Here is a 22652-nt window from a genome sequence, read left to right as displayed (position 1 = left end):
AAGGCAGCGCCGCTGCCAGCAGCAGTGCAGAAATAAGGGTAGCGGTACTGCACCCCCCCCATAATAATCTTGTAATCCCCCTCACACAACTTCTTTTTGGGTCAGTACCTCTACAATTACAACATCGTGAAATTTCAGATTTAAATAGCTGAAATCATGAAATTTACAATTTTTAAAATCCTACAAGCATGAAATTGACCAAAATGGACTATGAATTTGGTTGGGCCCTAGTTATGAGACTATAGTCCAAGTCTCTATATCCTTAGGCAGTTTACATGTATGCTGCTTCCTCGTGAACATATGAATTCTGCCAGAGATCCTGTGCCCAGGATCCTGAAGACCGCACAGTGATTGGCTTCTTTCTCTTTTCCTAGTGTAAATATACCACTGCTTGAAATGCAAGTTGATGCTTTGCAAAGGAAGGGACTGACCTGACTCCTATTGAAGCAAGTAGGGATTTACTGTTAGCTTCAACGGGGGAAAAACCTGGCATTAGATGAGAAAATGAAGAGCTGACATCCCACTAACATCATTGGCAACAGTAATTAATTTATAGTGCCCCTTGTCCTTGTGAATGTTTTTAACTTTCCTGGCAGTGTCTCAGCCCTGGTATATTAGCATATAGAGGGAGACGAAGCTGCAGTGATGAACCTAGTGCGTGTGACCCTTTCATTGACCTTAATTTTCATTGTTAAATTGAGCAAGTCTCTAAATGTTCCATTGTAAAAGGCATACTTTGAGAGTGAGGCCTCTGATCCAAGCTTGCTGTGCAAAGCAGTGATCTCTGGAGGCATGGTGTAGCTGTGTTCCTGCTGAAAGCTTTGCCTTCTTCAAGAAGAGAAAATAAAGATTCTCAGAGTGGTGAAAGCTAAGTTGCCTTCCCTTTCTCATAATGGTTGCTTCCCCAAAGAAGCAGCAGCATTTACACTACTTGGACTGGCTCAGAGATGCTCACAAAGCAGTCATTTAAAAGGCTAGGTGTACTGTGCCAGATCCTCTGCTAGTGTAAATCTGCATAGCTCCATTGACTTCAGTGGGGTTTACACTAGCTGAGTATCTGGCCAACTATACCCAGTGCTTTCAGAGGTTTACACAATTCTTTGAATTATTCATTGAGTCCATTACAATAGTGTCTAGAAGCTCCAAATAGGTTGGGGTGCCATTGTTCTAGGCACTGTAGAAACATTGTAAAGACGGTTCCTATTTGTCTGTCTTAGGGTTTAATCCTGCTGCCTATCGATATAATATCTGAGCGCCTTCCCCAAGAAACAGTTGCAATAATGAAGTCCCCAGTGGACTTCCTGAAGCCTTTAGCACTTTATTGTCTGCCTCTCCCTCCCTGCTGCTCTGGCTTCTGACTTCCAAAGGAACAAGTGGCTGGGGCCATACAGAGACCACTTGCGAGGACCAGGTGTCCCTGAGGCCTTCACTAGGAAAAAGGTGTGTTCTTAACTTGAGTTAGCCAGCACCAGGTAAAATCTGAGTGCAGACAAGGCGGCTGGTAGTTTTCACTGGATTTAGCAGGTTGAGTTAAAGATTGTTGGAGGAGGCTGTGGTATACTTAGACCTACCTTGAGTTAAGAACACTCCTTTTTCTCCTAGTGAAGACAAGGTCTTAGTGGGGCTTGCTAGCTCCAGTGGGGTTGGGAGAGCAGGAAAAGTCAGAGAGCCCAGCCCCCCCTTTCCTCCATCCTTTGTTGCTGCTGTGCTCTCTCACTTGTAGCAAGAAGCTTCCTTGTAATTCTGTATGTCTTTGTTTGGGATCCATTCTGCAGGAAAGATTAAATGATACATTGTTTATAGCAATAAGAAAGTCATCTGCTCCACTCTAGGGATTTGTTTGCCACATGATGTGCTATTGTAACAGAAAATTACTGTAAGTGCCTATTGATTTCAAATGGCTGTATGCTAGGGCCGGACCCCTAGAGTGCCAAGCTACCCTCACTTCCCAGTCTTCAGTGGAAGTTGAGGACACTTTTTACTTTGCAGAGTCACCCAGCACCTCATGGGAGCTGGATCCAGCTGTTTTCAGTTAACTGTTTGATACTTGTTTAGAGCTTGGTTCATAAATAAGAGTTCATCAGTCCTTGGATGCTGTTTTTTTGGTGGAAAGTGAGTGTTAAGCAATTGGCTGGTCGCCTTGTTAACCAGTTCCCAGTGATGCTGCTTTTGCTAAGCAACATAAATAGGGGCAGAAGGCCAGACAGAAGGATCTAGCTTCGTTATTTCTAGGCTACCAATCACAAGAATATCTGAGGTACAGGAAATGGTGGGACTTGCAGGGAAAATACCATATCCAGGAGCGTTGGTTAGTGAAAACAGTCTAGGAATTAACTTACAACTACCAACAGTGTTGGAGGGAGCTGGAGAGTGAGGGTTGGGGGAGGCAGGGCCGGCTCCAGACCCCAGCGCGCCAACTGCGCACTTGGGGCGGCATTTTGCCGGCAGGGCAGCAGGCGGCTTCGGTGGACCTCCTGCAGGCATGACTGCGGAGGGTTCGCTGGTCCCGCGGCTCGGGTGGACCTCCCGCAGGCATGCCAGCGGATGCTCCACCGGAGCCGCGGGACCAGTGGAACCTCCGCAGGCACGTCTGCAAGAGGTCCCCCGGAGCCGCGGGACCGGCGACCGCCAGAGCGTGCCCCGCGGCACGCCACTCTGCTTGGGGCGGCGGGATTCCTAGAGCCGCCCCTGGGGGGGGGCAGCATTTAACTGAAGTAAAGCTGTAGAAGGGTTTGTGCACATTATTATGAAATGTCCAGTTTATTTACTGTTTTTAAATTAAACTTGGATATTTCACCTCCTCTCTCATTCTAAAATGCCAAAATTTGACCAGTTTTGGTGGGATAGGGTTTTAGAGTCAATAGAAAGCAAGAGACAGATTAAACTAGTTCCAGTACCTAGAAACATCATATCATAGAACGAACTTTTCACACTCCCAGATTTTCTGTTGAAGTGAATAGAATCAGTTGTTGAGAGCACACTTAACTCTATGTTCCCCTCCTAGGCCTTATTCTTGCTACTAGACGGAAGTAACTTTGAGGTTTCTCTGCAAGCTTTTACTATTTCATTCTCACTGTTCTGTTCATCACTCCTTACCTGGCACAGAAATGTGCATTGCTCTGTACCTGTGCTGAGGGGGATCCAGCCCCATTCATGTTAACATTTGCATGGTTTTATCATTTGTTACTTCTGCAGAGTGGACTAGTAAATATACAGTAATATATTGTGTAAAAATAAATCATGGTGTCTTTGGTAATATGAAAGCTCATCACAGGGCTATACTATTAAATCTTGTACCAAGAGCCAAGGAGAACCTGCCAGTTTTTGAGTAGAGATTATAAAGTATGAAGATTAGTGAGGTTCTACTGTATGTAGATTTCTGAGCCTTTTTAATTCTTCTTCTGTCTCCTCATTCATTTAGGTTGAAATTCAGCCCTGTGCAGAAGGCCAACACAATCCACAATTTACATCCCTCTCAAACCCTCAAAATAGATTCAGTGGGTACAAAGTTAGTCGTGTGTAAATATTTGCAGGCCCAGAGCCTGATTTATCACACTAACATCTCTTGAACAAAGAGAGGATTCTTCCATGATTCACAGCTCCTGAAGTAACACTAATTAGCGTCTGAGGACTACAGAGTGTATGGGAAGTAGGCATTCACCGGACTATTCATGTAGGAGGGGTTGAGGGATAGCTCTTCCTCACTGGACAGCTGCATCATGGGTGATTTGTTTTGTTTGTTTGTCTTTGTTAGTTTGTTTTGTTTTGCTTAAAAAGACAGTTCATTACCCAACAACAGCATTAACTAAGAACAGTCACTGAGGAAGTGAATCACCTCCATTAAATCTTGCTGCGCTGACCATTAATTAGCGTTAAATCTCTCAAAATTTGGATTCCCTGGTCCAGCATCTTCCTGTTAGGTATAGAGGTCATATAAGTAGCACTCCAGATACTGAGGAAAATGACAGGGCTGCTCTACTTTACCTACTGGAACTAGAAGGGTGTATACCAAAGCCCTTAGGATGCCAGCCTATTAAGGGATAATACTAAAAGATTTTAAAATGTGCGTTGATTGGTATGCAGTCCTGTGTTTGCATTTCATCAAAGTCCATCCTCAGCCACGTCCTCCACAGAAGTCAATACAACCTTTGCCTGTGGAAGGACTGTCAGCTTGAACAAAAGCTTAAAGATGACCTGCAAAAAGGGGAAATGGGCTTGTGCCTTTTTTTTGTTTGTTTTGCCTCTGTGTCTTGTGTGAAGAAGGCCTGGGGTTTGGCTTCTCTCCCCCTTGCTTTATTAAACGTACAACTATATGGAACGTAAAATCTTGTCCTCCCTTGGTTTTGTCGAAGGACTTACTGGATGACTGAGGTGTAACGTGGGATGTTAAAAAGAAGCAGAAAAGAGAAACCTTCCTGGCCTCCTTCATACTATACACTGGAAAGAAGCAAATGTGGCACAAACCCAGCTAACTTTCCTATGCTTATCATCTTTAATAAAGTGTCTGAAACATGCGGAAAGCACTAGAAATTTCGTAAGTGACCGTCAGCCACCAACGCCCCCCAGCAACTGCTCTATTAGCCTTCAGATTTGCTGCGCTGTGAGGGTGTTGCATTAGTGCAAAGAATTCATTTGCAGTTCTGATCCAGTTAATGGAACAAACCATTGGAACTGCAAACTGCATGCAGGCCATCAGGAATCAATTGTGCCAATATATGTTGTCTGCTGAAATACACAGTCCTACCTTCCTCACTACAGTGGAATTTAAACTTGCAAGATCCTACATTAAAATGACTTGTAGTCCTCTTGGGACTATTAAGAAATCAGACTGTAGCAGCAATATATATATTTCTTCTACGGCAAAGATACTTCACACTTTTTTTTAATACTGATTCTAACTCAAGTTTCAAAAATCTGACCCATACTTTAGTGCCCTACAAATAGTATAATATTCTGTGAAGTATGTCACAACATGACATAAGCAAACTAATATGTATGCACTGGACTTCGTAAATCAGCTCACCTTTATATCAGTTACAACTCTGGAGCTTTCAGAGTAGCTGACGTTTGGTCCTTTGTAACAGGAATTGAACCTTTTGTAACAGGAATTGAACCTTATGAATTGAAGATTTTTTATTTATTTTTGCATCAGAACAAAAAAAGTCTTGTTACCAGTGCAATTTTACAACAGATGTTTTCTAATCTGTAACTGTTTAAACATTCTAAGAGATTACACTGTATGTTGCCAATGAATGTACAGTATTATCGTTTGTTTTTCTAGCCATTGTACTAGATTACAAAGCTAGGCTCATGTGAGTCTCCATTTTATTTCTCACTAAGTTTATCCCTGCAGAATTCTCTTTTTAAAGTTACATTTGTCCTTGAGAGAATGAATATAATCAAGGCAGCAAAAAGGACCAGATGTACTGTTTTGGAGGTTCTTTGTTCTTTCCTTCATGATAAAGCATAAAAATCCTCCATAGTTTAACAAAACTCTAGTATCTAGTCCTAATTGCCATAAGGAAAGCACATGTGATCTAAATGTTAATCAGATTTCTGCATTTAATGAGGAAAAAGACAGCTATTATTTGTAAAATGTTAAGGAGCAGGAGCTGTTCATGTCGAATCAGGTGATTGTGCATTTGAATAGTATTTCCATTTAAATAGCTTTATCGCCCCACTGATTCCTAAACACTGAGTCAAAACAAAAACTAACAGCTAAATTGACATTATTGCTAAGGAGGGATGAATACTAGGCAGTAAATCCATACCTGCTGGGAGCTTTAAATATATGCATAGGCTATGTAGGTGTAAGGGTTTGCATCAACATCATGGAACTGTTACATTTACATGGGCATTACAGGGATATAATTCCATCCAATTGAGTTAAAGTTACATTTCCATTAAAGCCTTTACCAGGATCATTTCTACTTATGATTCTCACGAAAATGTTTAGTCGTGCAGTGGGCACACTTCAAGAGTTCTGTCATTTGGAGAGGGGCATGTCTTTCAAACAAACACATTTAAATCCTTAGAGATCCTAGAGGACACATACTGACATGAGTGGTTTCTGGAGACGGTATCTGCAGGTAAAACATTTTTTTGGAACGTCGGTTTGAATCTATTGCTTTGGCCATTCTGGAAGCCCCATATTTGTTAAAGCTCCTGACAGGATTATATTATAGTCTTCCTTTCTGAACTCAACAGAAGTAAGCCTTGATATATTACAGTCCTCATGGGCAACTGAGTTGTGGGGGTGACCAGATGTCCCAATTTTATATGGACAGTCCTGATATTTGGGGCTTTGTCTTTATATAGGCCCCTGTTACCCTCCACCCCCTGTCCCGATTTTTCACACTTGCTGTCAGGTTACCCTAGTTGGGAGCCACTTGAACTACATCCCAGTGGAATTACATTGGCCATAATATCAAACTATTCTTGGCTGACCTATGGTTACAGTTGATTCAATGCAAAATCCTTCTTAAGATGTGCTGGACCCTTTCTGTTTGTTTAAGACAGGCATAAGAGAGGGTCATAAATGTTGGCTGAGTAGCAAAGCCGCAAGCTCTAATAATTAATATATGGACCTAGCTTATTAGACAGAAACTTGTTTGTAACAGGATTTTCTTTATTGTTGTTACTTTTATTTGTAGTCAGTACCAACTAGAGGCCTCAGGGGAAATTGGGACCACATTGTGCTAGGCGCTGCATGTACACGTAGTAAGAGAATCTCTGCCCTAAATATATTGTAATCTACGGCCTTTATGTAGTAATATATTATGTACTTCAGTGGAGCCCCACTGATGTTTGCCCCAACGTTGTAAATGGCAGGACCAGGGACCAAATAGATAAGATGGCTATTAGCCAGGATGGGCAGGGATGGTGTCCCTAGTCTGTTTGCCAGAAGCTGGGAATGGGTGATGGGACTAGACAATTAAGTGTTCTGTTCATTCCCCCTGGGGCACCTGGCATTGACCAATGTCAGAAGACAGGATACTGGGCTAGATGAACCTTTGGTGTGACCCAGTATGGCCGTTCTTATGTTCTTCTGTAAGATAGAGCGGAAAATGGCATTAATGTATGCACCCCCGAGTATGTAGCTGTAGAGTGTGAATTCTCCTCATTTTACAGATAGGAAATTGATGCACAAAGAGAGATGCACACAAGTTTGATGGAATCAATGGGAACTGAAACTGGATCATGAGTCCCAGTTTAGTGCTTTCATCACAAGTTCCTCCTCCTTCTCTACTTGTACATGAAAGTGCAGTAACTTCATAGACAATCATAGGCTCACTCTTAAAGCACAGGGATTTATTCTTGAAAAATATTGCCCATAATATGAAAAACTAGCAGAGGTTAATCAGGAACTAATCAGAAAAATATACATTTTCTCTTGCATTTGTATCTGAAAAACATCTATTTTATTATATCTTTTTTATCATTGCCCATCTGAATTTCACACTTTCTGCATGCAGAAACACATTGAATATTGGCATTGCAACTTAACATCTGGAAATCAATTCTTATCCATACTCTCTTTTAAAAAGTGAAATGGGAAATCTTTTTCTGACATCTAAAGAAGCAACAATTTCCATGATTAAAACTGGAAATGTTCACTGCAAATTAAATCAATACTGAACTCCAAAAGATATCTGTTGATGGATTTAAAAATCTGGGATGGATGCTTTTCTGTTTTCCCCTTAAGTATGATTGTAGGTACTGAAGAAAACAGTAGTGTGATCATAGTGGGGAAGTGGAATAAAATGATTAGGCAAAAAAACTTCATGGCAAAAGAGCTGCAACAATCCTTTGTACTAACTATACCTCCTGTTATTAGGAAACATACATTTCATTTGCACTTGAGCTGTGCAAAATTCACAGGCTTGGAGTTTCAGGGGTTCATGTGGACCCAGTTCAATCTGTCCATGATCACAATGGCTGATGGTTACTGTTGAGTTTCAGGCCTTGTCTACACTACCACGGTAAATCAATCTATTACACTTCTTCAGTTACATAACTCAGTGAATAACGTAACTGAAGTCGATGTTGTTAGATCCACTTATCGCAGTGTTTACAACGTGCTGTGTCCATGGGAGACGCTCTCCTGCTGACTTACCTTACTCTTCTCAGGGAGTTGGAGTACATGAGTCCATGTGAGAGTGCTCTGCCATCGACTTAGGGGGTCTTCATCAGCCCTGCTAAATTGACACCGCTGCATCAATCACAGCAGGGCCAATCTAGCCGTAAATATAGACAACCCCAGGTTCAAACGGAATTCTCCAAACTCAGTCAACACTATTGAATTTCATCTGGTTTTGTGTTGAAAGGACAAGTTTTGCATGGTTTTGACTAGAGATGGGCCTGAACCAGAGCCCTAGATCTGGAATGCCGTACACTCACTTAGAATTCAGATCTGCACTTTATCCAAACTGTGCTTCTCTATACTGGAACCTGGACCACCAATAAGGTGGCAGCATGTTCAAGCTAACTCAGAAGACATAGGTTCCATTTCTGGCTTTCCCACAGGCTTTTGGTATGACCCTGGCTAAGGCACTTAACTTCTTTGTACATGTTTCTCCATCTGTAAAATGGGGACAATAATTTTCACCCATGTATAGATTTTTCTGTTGTGATGTGCACCTCGCAGCATTAATGAATGTATCTAAATCTAGCAGGGTTATCTTAATTTTATTTTATGATTCTCACTTTTTCAAATCTGTCATTAAAATGAATGGATGGAGGAGAGAAATGGGGTGTGTTCTGTCACCGTTCATCTTTCCCTGTCATTTTTTTCATGGTCCCTTTGCCTGAAAAGACAATTGAGACTTTTCTCTACTGTGACTACATGGAAAATGTTGATGGCCTAGAATTCTATAGGCAGAGGCTTCTTTTCCTTCTAAACTGTCACATAAAATAAAATAAGCTAACCACATCTTCTCAACTTCTTCCAAAGCCTCCTGTTGTAACACATCCCTTCTCAGTTCACACTTCACACTCTCCTGTTGGAAAACCAGGGCATCTCTTTTGCATGTTAAACAATAAAGTTTCTTGAGCCTGGATATGCATGACAGGGGGAGACTAATGGGGAGAAAAAGCTTGAGAGGTGAGGTATAGAGTGAAGTGAGGGTGACATTGAGCAAGGTAAGTGAGACGGAGCCTTCCTGCTATTAAAAAAACCCGCTGTATTGGAAGTTGCAACTCTTTCATGAGGTAATGGGAGAGGGAGAGTGGTTTTCTTGCTGTTTGCAAAATGCCTTGAAGATGAACACTATAATAATGCTAAGTATTACTGTTGAACCTCAACTGAACTCTAATCCCTAAACAAAACACCACGCTAAACCAAATAGCTGGGTCAGTAGAAATTAAATCAGCACTGAACCTCCAGATTATATCTGATTGTGGGTTTGTGTCTGGATGGACGGTTGCTTTGTTGTTCTCTCATTATGTACTGATTGCTGTCACTAAAGAAATCAATACTATGTCCACAGTCGGGAACTGGAATAGCATTCAGCACAAGGACTTTATAGAACAAGAGCTTTCCTGGGACTTACAGATCATTATCCCAATCCTGCTAGCTGCTGAATTCCCCTTGTGAGGTGCTGAACACCTTCAACATAGATGTTAAGGACTCTTGGAGTCTTGCAGGATTGATTAGGCAACACGTTTCCTCATGTTTTCTAATGTCACACAGCAATTTCATAAACTTGGGTTTTATAGATCCCTTTGGTATTGCATATTCAGTGATGGTATGAAAGCCACAAGTCAAATTTTAAAAAGGCCACTCAGTTGCATCTAAATCCACATTAGAGATGACAAAGCAAAGCTCGTTACAGAATTCTTTGCAGCACCACGGTAAAACTAAAAAGAAGAAACTATATTTTTAATAGGAAAAACTAGTTAAAAGCTGTAGTGTGTGACTTGCCACTGCTGTAATCGTCTAGGAATAATAATTGAAATTAAACATTAGAATTCACCATGTTTCATAGTAAACTTTTAAAATGTCAAATTGAGCCTTGCCCAATACAACCACAAATCTTGTTGAAGAAGGGCTTATTTTGTTCACAGCATTCTCAGCTTTATTGTAGTTGTCATCATTGTAATCTCTAGTTTGAGATTTTATGTCGTATTTGAGAAGCACAGCAAAAATGTTCTCTAACAAGTAAAATCCACTTTATTAGGTGGGGATGAATGACTATTCACTAGCCTCTGCTTTAATAGATTTTTTTTTAAATCAAACTTGCTTCTTAAGAACCAGGAGTCTTCATTCTGATGGCACAAATTTTATAAGCATCGGTCTTATAGAAGCTACACTGAGACATTCACATCAAGAAACTTGCTTATATCTCTTACAACGCCAGTCCAGCACTTCTGTTCACCACTAAGGCGCACTTCCCTACAAACCGAGAGTTGGATTTAGCAATTGGATAACACGTGGCTATTTTTCTGAAATGTAAAAAAGAAAAATATGTAAAATGCTGTCACTTATGGTGAGTCCATATCAAACGTTCAGGTTTGAGGTGAAATGTTTACAATTGCAATGGTACATTGTCTTTTGAATGTAAATGCCATTCTTCTGATTATCAGCTTTCTCTATTTGTAAAAGACCAACACTTATTATGGATGGCAATTCATTGATGTCAAATTTACTCTTTTTAATGGCAGAATTGGTTTGTGAACATTAGTATGTGGATATTCTCCACCTCCAATTTGCAAAATTATATGCGCTTGGACCCCATGTGATTTCATTGGAGCTACCCATGCTTAAAGGTAAATGTGCTTAAGAGCGTTGCTGACTTGGGGTCTTGATTATTGCCATTGTGGTATAGGCAGGGCTCATGCATTTTTACCACTTCATAAGCACAGTCTACACTGCAGCTGTCACTACTAATACCATCAATGGAGTGGCACAACTCCTCTTTTTGCTACTGTAGAAACAGCCAATGGCAGTTTGTGGAATGGGCTTAGAAGCAGGGAAGAGATGAGAAGAGACTAGCTGATTATTGCACATATTTTGTTATAGGAAAATATTCCGTCTCCCCTTATCATGTTGTAAGAGCAGTAACCTGTGATATTTTCATGCTGTGTAATACTACTAATGTAATGCTATTGGGATTAATGCCTTTGGAGATTAAAGGCAATACTAGGCAACATTATCAGATGAACTTGTCAAATCTGACATCCAGTCCAATAGGGGGCAATGGTGCCTATGAGAGGATAGGAAGACTAACAAAATTACCATAGTATTACATAGATTTTAGCTAGGAGAGAACCCTTTAAATACATTATAACTTTGAGTCTGAGACTGAAATTTAGAATTAACTCTTTTCCGACAGACCTATAGTGTATGTTTATGCCTAGAATGAATGGCAGCTTAATTTGTCTCAAATGTTTTTCTACCCTTTCTTCCCATTGCTTATTATTTATTCTGCTTTAATATATTCACAAGATTAAGTGGGTAAACAACATCACAACTACTTATTACTACACAGTCCACTAAGCATAATGATGCCAGTTTCAAATGCCGGATGGTGCTGATTAGAGCTGTTATGCTAATATGCATTTGTTTGTTTTACCTTTACCACTTAACTTGCATACTTCACAAATTAGGGTATTAGCCTTTTTTTCTTACTGTTTTTATCAAGTGAAGGTAATTTGCCATCTTTTTCTATTTGAATTGTAAAGCTAATTGAACTTAATGGCTTTAGAAAAATCAATAATTTCCTACTGCTATTGATATAATGAAGCACATGTAAGAGATTATCCAATAAAGACACAAACCATTTAAATGAAGTATTCAACAGCACAATGAGCTATTTCAATTTTGTATATAGACAATTAAAGGGGCTTTCTCGCATGTGAAAAATAAAAATACATTTTAGTATGTTAAGGTTATGACATAAGCCACGCAATTTATATATAAGCTAACACTCCATTTTTAAATCACCCCGTACTGTCTTGATAATGTAACACATTTAGGATGCATTCATAGAATATCAGAGTTGGAAGGGACCGCAAGAGGTCATCTAGTCCAACCCCCTGCTCAAAGCAGGACCAGTCCCCAACTAAATAAAAATTTAAACTGAAAATGAAGGGGCTTATCTAACTAGGTGCCTATTACCTAGTGCCTCACAGTCTTTAATATATTTCTCATGAAATGTAGGTTTAGGCCCCCAGTTTGAACTATGGGTACGTCCACACTACCCACCAGATTGGCGGGTAGCGATCGATCTATCGGGGATCGATTTATTGCACCTCGTCTAGACGCGATAATTGCACTCGAAAGCTATGCTAGTTTGGCACTTGACACCTCTGAATTAATTCATGTGATGGAGGAAATGCTGAAGTTACAGAAGGCTGTCACTGTATTTGCTAGATAGAAAGGACAAGTCTGATGCATAGACTACTCAGAATATTAGATGGTGAAAAGGAGAGTGGTTGGAAAATGGAGTTTTTTCTGCAGAAAAATTCCAGCTTTTCACCAAAAAAAATCAATACCCTAAATATTTCAGATGAAAACCAAATTATTTTGTTTCAGAAATGCTGTTGCGGTGGCTCCTGTTCCACTTCATCTCATTATCCTGGGTTCTCTGTTTTGGACTACATCTCTCATGATGCATTGGGGTCTTAGTCAAAGTGAGGAAAAGCAGTTGGCATCACGGGCAATTTAATCCAACTGGGTAGCCCGGCCTGCGTTGCAGAATGAGGATATGATGCAACTGAATTATAACACACATGGGGCATCAACGCAGGATATCTTCACAGAAGTGGTTTAAAAGCCAAAATATATTTTTGAGGGGGGAGAACCATTTCCTGTGGAAAGCTGACACTTTTGTGAACATTTTCACATAGTTGAAAACCCAATTTTCCATTCAAAAAAAGTTTTGTTAGAAAATTTTCAGCCAGTCCTAGTGAGAAGTTTCTGACTGTGCTATAAATTTCATAGTTTACTAGATGCATTTAACCCACTCAATAAAGTAAAAAAGGATACTTTGTGTTGTAATATGCTCGGTGCCTGACCTTGAATACACTGGGAGTTTTGTCGCAGGATCACACTCAAGGTCTTTATCCATTGATCTATGTAAAGCTTTCAGGTTGATGTTCACTGGAGGAAATACACTGGTAGAAAAAACTAGGAATAAAATACTTCACCCTTTTAACACTAGAAAAAGTGTAGCTCTTATCTTTTCACCCACCCTTCAGCTGAATGTTGTGAAACAGGAGGAATATTAGGATTTCTTAGTAGTATATTTGCCTCATGACAGCATTCTGGGTTTTCATTCTTTACCGAGATTGAATTACAGTGGGCTAAGTGCAGAGAAATATTTCTTACCATGGTATACTGATCTCTCAGCCTCTTGCACTGACCTGATAACAGGCTAGCAGGAGAGAAAGCTATTGATTTTTTAATGCATTTATTTATATATAATATATATTTTAAACTAGCAGATGGCAATAGAGGACACTGAATATTTCTACAACTGAGACCTTTTCTTTCATTAAAAAGGTTAGGAAACCTGAGAAAAAATTTGGGGCATATATCATTGGGATACTGAAGGGTTTTCATAGAGTGGCTGATCACCCTACAGGTCCATTTACTTGAAAAACTAAAGCATTAAGCTTCAAAAGCCACAGCCCTCCAGTCCTGTCTCTATAGACATCTCTTACTGAGAATGAATAATGTATTTTATGTCAGCGAGGAAGACATCAACTAGGCCTTTGACCGTTATAATCTTTGCTTCTAAAAATTCTTCATCATGGAAACAACTGATGGAACTGAAAAGCTATCTAGGGGTCTCTATTTTTCCCGTTTCAGCCTCTGAATTTAGCTTTTTTGCCAACAAAGGGGAAAAAAGCTGAAGAATCCCAAAGGTTCAAGGGTTGTAATTCTTGTGGGGTTTGAGAGATTAGGCAGTGCTTTCCTTTTGGGCTAATGTGACAAACACTTGCGATTATTATCTTTGGCAGTTGTGGAGGAGTAAGATTTGGAACTAATTTCAGCTAGCTATGTCCAACCTTGCTGTGAATAACAGTAAATCTAGAAAATTTTGCCTTCCCAGCACAACAGTAACATCATATTCTTTTTACTAGGGAGTCTGTGTGCCATTTTTCAGTCTTTACTGCTTATGTAAATTCATCCAGCATCCATTTGTTGCTGATTTTCTACACAGCTCATTGGGTGTGTAGTCTGCCCTCCTTCTTCCTATCATCTGGGCCCTGATGTTAAAATGTGCATATTAATCTTGATTTTAAGATGTTCTACAGACACTGCATGCAAATGTACTGAGCGGTTTTAAAATTGGTTTTCTCTGTTTGTAAATGTAGTGTTCTGTGACTATTCAGGGGCAGATCTAACATATGCTCCTTGATATCTGACATTTTTCAAAGTTTCTAGCTAGGAGAATATTTGTAACATAACCATGTGTGCCTGTTACACTCCTTTTTCTCCCTTCCCTGTGTTTCTGAGGAGTGCCCACCCAGACCTTGCCTAATGTCAGGGTTGATCAAAATGTGTAAAATATTTGGGGGCGGGGGACAGAATGCTAATTTTCTGGAGTTTAAATAGAAAAGATTCATTATATATCCTGCCTTTCAATTATATATGATGCAGAAGGCATAAAGGGAGAATAAAATCGTGAATCCTCCCTCATTAAATTGTCTCTGCAGATTGCCACTCTTGAGCAGAGATGTGATACTCTAGAAGAGGAGATCCCCAGCTGCACTGCTTGTGCTTTGGCTCCTCGCACCAGATCCCTGCTTTCAGTGAGGCATGGCATGTCTGTTGGCTGGAGAACCCAAGGAAGTGCTAGTGCTTTCAGTCCTCCTCCTGCAGCACTTGACCTCCCACTGCCCCCACTCTGCTCCCCGTAAGGATTTGCCCTGGTCCCTAGCTGTTGCTGGGTGTTCCAGTGAGATCGGGGAATGGGAAGAGTGGAAGGTGTTGGTGTTTCTAACTGTTCAGGGCTGGACTGTAACTTTACAATTTTCCCTTTACAATCCCTCCACCTCCTGAGCATCCCAGGGAATGAATGTGGGCTCAGTCATCATTCTTCCCTGCTCACTACTTCAAGTATGGGTATGGGAGCGATAGATTGTTTTGGTGGGTGAGGGGAACCAAGATGGGACATGTAGGAGGAGCCAGAATGTGTCAGAATGGAAAGTGTGTGGAGGCAGAAGACTACTGAGAGCAGGTTGGGTTTTTTGTTGTTGTTTGCAGTGTCTGAGGGTTAGGCAGTGAGGATCTCTGATTGACTGACCAGGAAATGCTGGTGAGAGTGAGGGAACATGTGAAGTTAGGGACTGATGAGGGTGTTTGCCTTCAAAGGGAAGATCTGCATCTCATTAGAACATTTACTCTTCAGGAGTTTTAAGTCATCACAGGAGCAAGCAAACTCATCAACTTTTAGCTTCACTGTTCCCTCCTGGTTGCAGGACCCAGTTTTTCCTGTGCAACAACCTGCTCACACTTCTCACCTGCATACATGCCAGCACAGCACAGCCCCAAAGGTTCAGTCTGTGGATGCATCTTAGTGAATAGGGTGTGTAAGCGTGTTGTGGGAATTTTATATTTTAACTTAGCAGTTGGATTTCCATAGGTTTGAACATTGGCTGTTCATCAGTGATGATGGTTTGAATTGCGAGTTCTACCTTAGCTGCAACATAACATTTTTATGTGACAATATAGAATGTATGGTAATATATCCCTGGCTACCTAGGTGACATCATGGTTGTTGCTGTGTTGCACAACCAGAACATCACAGGGATAGTGGAGATAGAGTGCAAGTCCTCAGAATCCAGAAGTACAATGCCCTATCCCTCGAGCTAAAGGAAAACGACGGTTAGTATAGGGCTTATGGCACAAACTTGAGCAATGCCGATTCCTTCCAGCAGAGGGCAGTAACACACTAACAATTAGTTCATTACGGTATGGTCTACTACTCTTGTTCCTGCAGTGCCTAGCACAGTGGGCCCATTTTTGGTTGGTCTCTAGCACTACTGTTATAAATACGACCAATAATAATTAAAATTCCTGTTATCTTTTTATTAAACACACAGAACTATAGGTTGTCATCATGTAGAAGTGCAAGCTTAGCTGCCTATTGGACACTCAGAGATGCCACAGTGTGAAATATAGATATTCCTTTTGTTGCCTTTACCTAAGGTTTAAAATTAAACCTCTCTGCTGGCTGCTGGACTCTCTTTTGCTACTGCCAGCCATGTGAACTCTTTCACATACGTTAATAAGCCTGAGTTATTCTGTGTAATTCTTGAAGGAAGAAAAGTCAATCTTAGTCCTATTGCCTAATGGCTTCTATATATTGCAGTTAGCAAAGAAACACTGTGAAGTGATGGAGATCAAGAGTTAAATACATGAATTAAACAGAGACCCTCCAACCACACTCCATTAGACGAGAAACTGTCTCTAGATAGACACAACAAGATTTCTCTCTATACATTATGAGAGTAGCTCATTGATCCTCCAGGCATTTTAACACATTACAAGCACCCTAGCAATGTGGACAGAATATAATTTATCAATATCACTACTATTCAGATCGCTTCTACTGGAGATTGTGCTTGATTACGGATGTGCTACCTAGCATAATAAGATTTAAAGAAGTATAAGATGTGCAGTTTCTCTTTCCATCATGTACACAGCCAATCTTACAGCCTATTACTCTTCCGGGACTTAGACAAAAGCTTATAAAAATCTGCACAGATTTTAAAATATTAATTGTGTTTATAGTCATCTTTCCTCTATAAAGATTTCTGCTTGTATCATCTATTTTGAACACCTGTACACAGTTTCTCTGGTCAGACGCTACCTATTTAATTTGTAACCAGATGCCTTTTTTTGTGCACGTGATTTGTTCAGCAAATGTGTTTGTGTGGGGAATCCAGTAAAGCTTCTCTGGTGGATTAATGAAACAGAAGTGCAGCAGTAAACTTGATGGAATGGCACAAAGCTATTTAGGTTCTAATACTGTAGCTGAACCTATTTCACAGCTCTTGCAAGCAAAATTTCTTTATCTGTAATAGCCATGGAAAAAGAGCAGAGTCACCATAAAAGACTGCTTACAGTCTAAAATGTTAATGCTAGTGTTTTTATTCTTACAATATTTTTTATTTTATTTTATGTACATTTGGTATATATGGAAGAAAGGGGCTAACACACCTTGACCATTGCCTTCTTGTCCTCTTAAGTCCATTCAAAATATTGCTGCTAGAATCACCTTCCTATCTTATCATTTTGATCATGTTAGAACCACCCTTCTCCACCATATCAGACACAAACTTCTGGTCCTTTGGTTCTACACCCTCCATAATTTAAATCCCTCCACTTATCCAGATTTAACCCACTGGGACAATGTACCCCTTTTAGTTTTGCAATGATGGCAGCCACCCAGACTCAGACACTTCTCCCAAAATCACCTTCCTCATCACAGCTCCTTATGCTCCCCAAATCATTTTGTATAGCCACTATTCTGTCCACCTTCAAATCCTTCCTTAAGATCCACCTGTGTGTAGCCTGATCTTAGATTATGTATTAATTATATTGATTACTTGAGAATCCCCAGTTATCACTTTGAGAGTTGACAGGTTCTTGCCCCAAGATCAGGCCCAGTATTATTTAAATTATTATAGTTGGGAACCCCGATGTGCACAGTTGCAACACTCACAATATAGGAACTCTTTTATATTTACAAATATAGTTTATTAATACATTTAGCATAGTCACAAACACCCCAACTTAGTAAGATAGATAGAGATACTACAGAATGTACATCTACACATCCATGTACTCACACCATCTCCTGTAGAACAACCTGAAATGTTAGCCATCATCTTCCTCGTCACCATCACCTTCCCCATCATCGCCAGTGGCCATCATTCCGGCACCTCCCAAGGACTACATCTCTCTTTTCCACTGCCCCTAGGCTGGGAGGCCATTTTAATAATATGGTACGTTGGCACCGTTATGTTTGATGCATATTCAGTAGGGGATTTTCCCTTCTCCTTGTTTGTATTTCCTTACCTCACTGATGTTGGAGTGTCTTTTTCCTATCAGTTAGTATATCAATGATCTCAACTTATTATATACGTCAGTTCGTTACCATGGCCCCTTTGTGGTTAGATAGCACATTTATTATTTCTGTCCTAACTGGTTATTTCGGTTCTTTCCAAGTTCTAAGCTGTGGTGTACCTGTTAAGTTTAAAAGGGTATGAACTTAGGAAAGCCTCTGTGCCAATCTGCTTTAACACATCCACTATGTTAAAGGTTGCAGTCATACACATACCTTAAGTTTTAGCTCCATTTATCTAGGTGAAAGGTCCCAGGCATATATATGCTAACTTTGCCTTAGCTCACCATACAGAATGTGGCCTGCAGGTCCCTTGTGTTACAGCCAAAATATACCCTAATATAAACCTATTATAATAAAACAAATAATCAAACCTATAAGAAAATAAGAAACGTATAAGAAGATTACTGCTGAATATAATGCAAAGCAGAATATAATGCAAAGCAGTAAATATAATGAAAGCAAACTAGCCCACTGGGCTACACTCTGCCATGATGTCCAGGGTAAGCTGCTGAGGGTTAATGGCTAGACCTGTGGCCTGTTAGTGATTCATTAGTATCTTTTGCCCACCCCTTTTTTGGTTGAAAACAACAAACCACCTTGAAAACCTCCCAACTGCATGCTTAGCTAAGAACTTAAGCTATCTTCTGTTCCTTTACTTCTGCAACCTTATGTACCCTTGTCTTCCACCTTCCCTCTGCCTCATTGTGTTCTGCATCCACCTGTTATATCTTGTCTCTGCTTCAGGGATTGGCAACTTTAAGTGATAGAGGGCCACAAAATCCACAAAAACTCTTTTGCAGGCCAGACAGAGGGAGAACATTTAAGATTGATCCAGTTCACTGCCTTAGTAAAGTGGCTGCTGCCTCATCTCTCTCAGCTCAGTTCTGCTTCCCCATCAGCACAGGCTGCAACTCCATCCCCAGCTCCGGCTAATACCTCCCCATTGTTAGAACTGTGCCCTGATTCTCCCAAGGGCTGGAGAGGGAGGGGAGCTGGCCACAGTCAGCCTGGCAATGGGAGATGAGAGCCAATGGGAAGGCATTCACCAGAGCAGGGTAGCGTGGGGCGGAGCCCCTCCCATGTGAGTGATGGAGAGGTGGTTGGGTTAATGGTGTTGCCAGCTGGAGTATGGACTCCTGTTCCCAGACCCAGGTTCTGTTCCACTCTGAACCCCCCATAACTCCCCTCACTTGGAGCACTGTACCTGGCGCTAAGATATAGATAGGCCTGAGTACTAATCAGTTGGGCCATGGCCCATCCAGACCCACCTCTGGCTACAGTCCCCCAAGAATATTTTCACCAGCCACCGATGGGCAGGTTAAATAAAATGATCTGGTGAGGCAGGCGTGGTGCCCAGGCTGCCAGCCCCAATTTAGACTGTAAGCTCCTTGAGGTAAGAACATTTTTTATTCTATGTTTTATGGAACACAAGGGAGTCCCAATCATGACTGAGGCCTTTGCAAACTACTGTACTATAAATAAGTGATAGAGCCGGGCATGGTGGGAACAACTAGTCTGTAAGCTTTTCCATGGAGCTCAGCCAATTCACCTCAGTCCTACCCTGCAACATTGCCGCTGTTCTAGTTTCAACCTCTCTTCGGCAAAGGGAGACCCAATTGTATTGAGCTACAGAGAGGGGTTTATTTGGATGTAGAAAGTGCCCCTTAGAGATTGGAGTGAAGCCACCAAAGAGATTGTGTACAATGATCTGTACATTCACTGTGATCATAAAAATAAATCCTTTCCATCCTCTGTAAACTGTGTCATTCTTTTGATTCTATTTGAACAACATCTTGTTAGCATCTCTCAATGGAGCTTGTGTGACCTTTCAAGAAAGGGCCTACAGTCAACTGTGTTTTTCTCTAGGGTGTGTTATCAATATGAAAAAGCCAGGGCTGGCTCCTTCTGAGTGAATAACTTAAACACCACAGTGATCATAACAATGGAGATTCTTTTCCAAAGAGAAGCAGAGAGCAGGATTTGAATTCTGTCACACGGTGTTTTGGACAGTTACGTTTATCACTGTCATTCTTTCAAATTCCCCAGATGCTGCCTTCACAGCTTTCACTCCACAGTTCACAGAAGCTTTCAGAACTCTCCCCATTCTGGCTGTCCTGTTCCTCATTTGTCTTCCTTCAAGTGGCTTGGGATGAGCCTCCACAGACACCAGAGCTTTTGCATATAGGCTACCCAAAGCCATTGGTAGTCAGTATAATATCAGCGAGAACCCAGCTGTGGTTGTGTTCCTATTTTGGATGGTTTCCATAAAATAAATGATTTCCATTTTCAAATGCTGGATCTTAACAGCAATTCCTCTATGCGGTGATCCTAGTTTTATTGACTGACTTACCTATATAATTAGTTTTGTCACACACACATACACGCACTCCTCAATTCTGTAACGTATTATACACATAGATTTCTTAGATCTTCGTATTCCTTCTGCCATTTTGTATATGTCTTGGAGCTGTGCGTGTAATTCCCAGCTCATGTAGACATACTCACTCTAGCTCTCAACAGGCTGGTGCACAAAAAAGTTGTGTAGCTGCTGTTGCATGTGTGGCAGCATGAGCTATAGCGTGGCTAGCCTGTGCTGTGGCTGCCCATGGTACCCTGGCTACTAGGGTTGCCTCCTCTGAGGTACAGAAAAAAAAACCCAGGACTTCTGGGATGATCCTGAGCCCATGAAACTGGACAGCTGGCAGTGTGTGCTGGCCACTGTTACAGATTTCCCAGAACAGCTACCTCAGAAAAAGGATGATGCTGGGAAAACCTGGACAGGTGGCAACCCTAGTGGTTACACTAGTATTTTTCACATGCTAGATTGATGGGAGCTAGCATGAGTATGTCTTTGTGAGCTGGGAGTCACACCCCTAGCTCCTAGTGTAGGTGTAGCGTTTGAGTATACAATCCTGGATGTGCTTACCTCCAGCCTGAACTATGTAAAGACCTGGGGCATGTTATCATCAGTCATTTGAGTCTAGAGTGGAGCAAAAGAGTATATGATGCTTACTGTTGTTTCATTGCCTCACTGGGTGGCAAGATCCAAGTTTTCAATCCTCCCACACCTTCCAAGACACTAGTTTTAGGAGATCCTTTTGGAAGTTCTCCCTTGAGATCTTGGTGGATGCAAAGGCAAACACATTTCCTCTTAGCAGGTTGCTTTGATCACACGCAGCTTTACCTGTGTCATGTAGCCTTTCTGCAAATATTACCAGACCATATATATATATAAAGCAGAGTTGAGCCAGAAAGTCTGAATCCAGAGCTGCGGGTTTCATTTAACCAGGGGCGGCTCCAGGCTCCAGCACACCAAGCGCGTGCCTGGGGCGGCAGGCAGGTTGCCTTTGGCGGCATGCCTGCAGAGGGTCCACTGGTCCCGTGGCTTCGGCGGACCTCCTACAGGTGTGCCACCAAATCCGTGGGACCGGGGACCTCTCGCAGGCTGCTGCCGAATCCAGGGGACCGGGGACCTCCCGCAGGCAAGCCGCCGAAGGCAGCCTGCCTGCCGTGCTTGGGGCGGCAAAATACCTAGAGCTGCCCCTGCATTTAACTCTACTCTCACTCTGCTTGCCAACACTACAGTCTTTAATGTGTTCACTCTAAGATAAAATGACTCAGACTTTGATTTATTATAATATTCCCATGTTTTTGTTTCTGTTCCTATAATTCTTCCATTTTATTCCTCATACTTTACTCTCCCCCCGCCCTTTCACGTTTTTGGTTCGAGAGAAGCTTTTCTGAACAGAAAAATGACTGCCCAACAAAAGAGTGTCCAACAAATGGCATATTCTGCTTTAGCCCTTGTTTGTTTTGTTGTCCATTTATTAGTCCTTCCCGGGGCTTCAGATTTCAGGCACTTTTTTGTGAAACTAATATTTGTTATAGAAGTTAGACCAATGCTGTGCCAGTGTAAAGGCTTCATGATGATGAAAAAGATGAATATAAACAAATAACACAAGTATGTAGGGACAGAATTAGAAAGGCCAAGGCACAAAACGAGATCAAACTAGCTAGAGCAGGGGTTGGCAACCGATGGCATGTGTACCAAAGACGGCACGCGAACCGATTTTTAATGGCAAGCTGCTGCCTGCCGAGGTCCCGGCTGCCAGCCCCACTCAGCCCACTGCCGAACCCAGACCGGTGGATGATCTGGACAAACTAGAGAAATGGTCTGAAGTTAATAGGATGAAATGCAATAAGGACAAATGCAAAGTAGTCCATTTAGGAGGGAACAATCAGTTGCACACGTATAAAATGGGAGATGACTACTTAGGAAGGAGTACTGCAGAAAGGGATCTGGGGGTCATTGTGGACGACAAGCTAAATATAAGTCAACAGTGTAACACGGTTACAAAAAAAGCGAACATCATTCTGGGATGTATTAGCAGGAGTGTTGTAAGCAAGACTTGAGATGTAATTCTCCTGCTCTACTCCACGCTAAATAGGCCTCAACTGGAGTATTGTGTCCAGTTCTGGGCACCACATTTCAGAGAAGATGTGGACAAATTGGAGAAAGTCCAGAGAAAAGCAACAAAAGTGATTAAAGGTCTAGAAAACATGACCTAT

At 41.4% G+C, this 22652-nt stretch overlaps 1 protein-coding gene and 1 long non-coding RNA gene across 2 annotated transcripts in view; one reads left to right on the top strand and one right to left on the bottom strand.

The window, feature by feature from the left end:
- DAB1 (DAB adaptor protein 1) overlaps nt 1-22652 on the top strand; it is a 418072-nt gene that overhangs the window by 5605 nt on the left and 389815 nt on the right. The window lies entirely within an intron of this gene.
- Nucleotides 13018-15608, bottom strand: LOC123376309. The gene is made up of 2 exons (XR_006581754.1): nt 15472-15608; nt 13018-13116 (listed from the first exon to the last, which is right to left on the bottom strand). It is a non-coding gene; the product is annotated as an uncharacterized LOC123376309 (long non-coding RNA).

This window comes from Mauremys mutica, chromosome 8, assembly GCF_020497125.1.
Source record: "Mauremys mutica isolate MM-2020 ecotype Southern chromosome 8, ASM2049712v1, whole genome shotgun sequence".
Classification (NCBI taxonomy): Eukaryota; Metazoa; Chordata; order Testudines; family Geoemydidae; genus Mauremys; species Mauremys mutica.
Note: the sequence above shows the minus strand (reverse complement) of the source record. Positions and strands in the feature narration are given on the sequence as shown.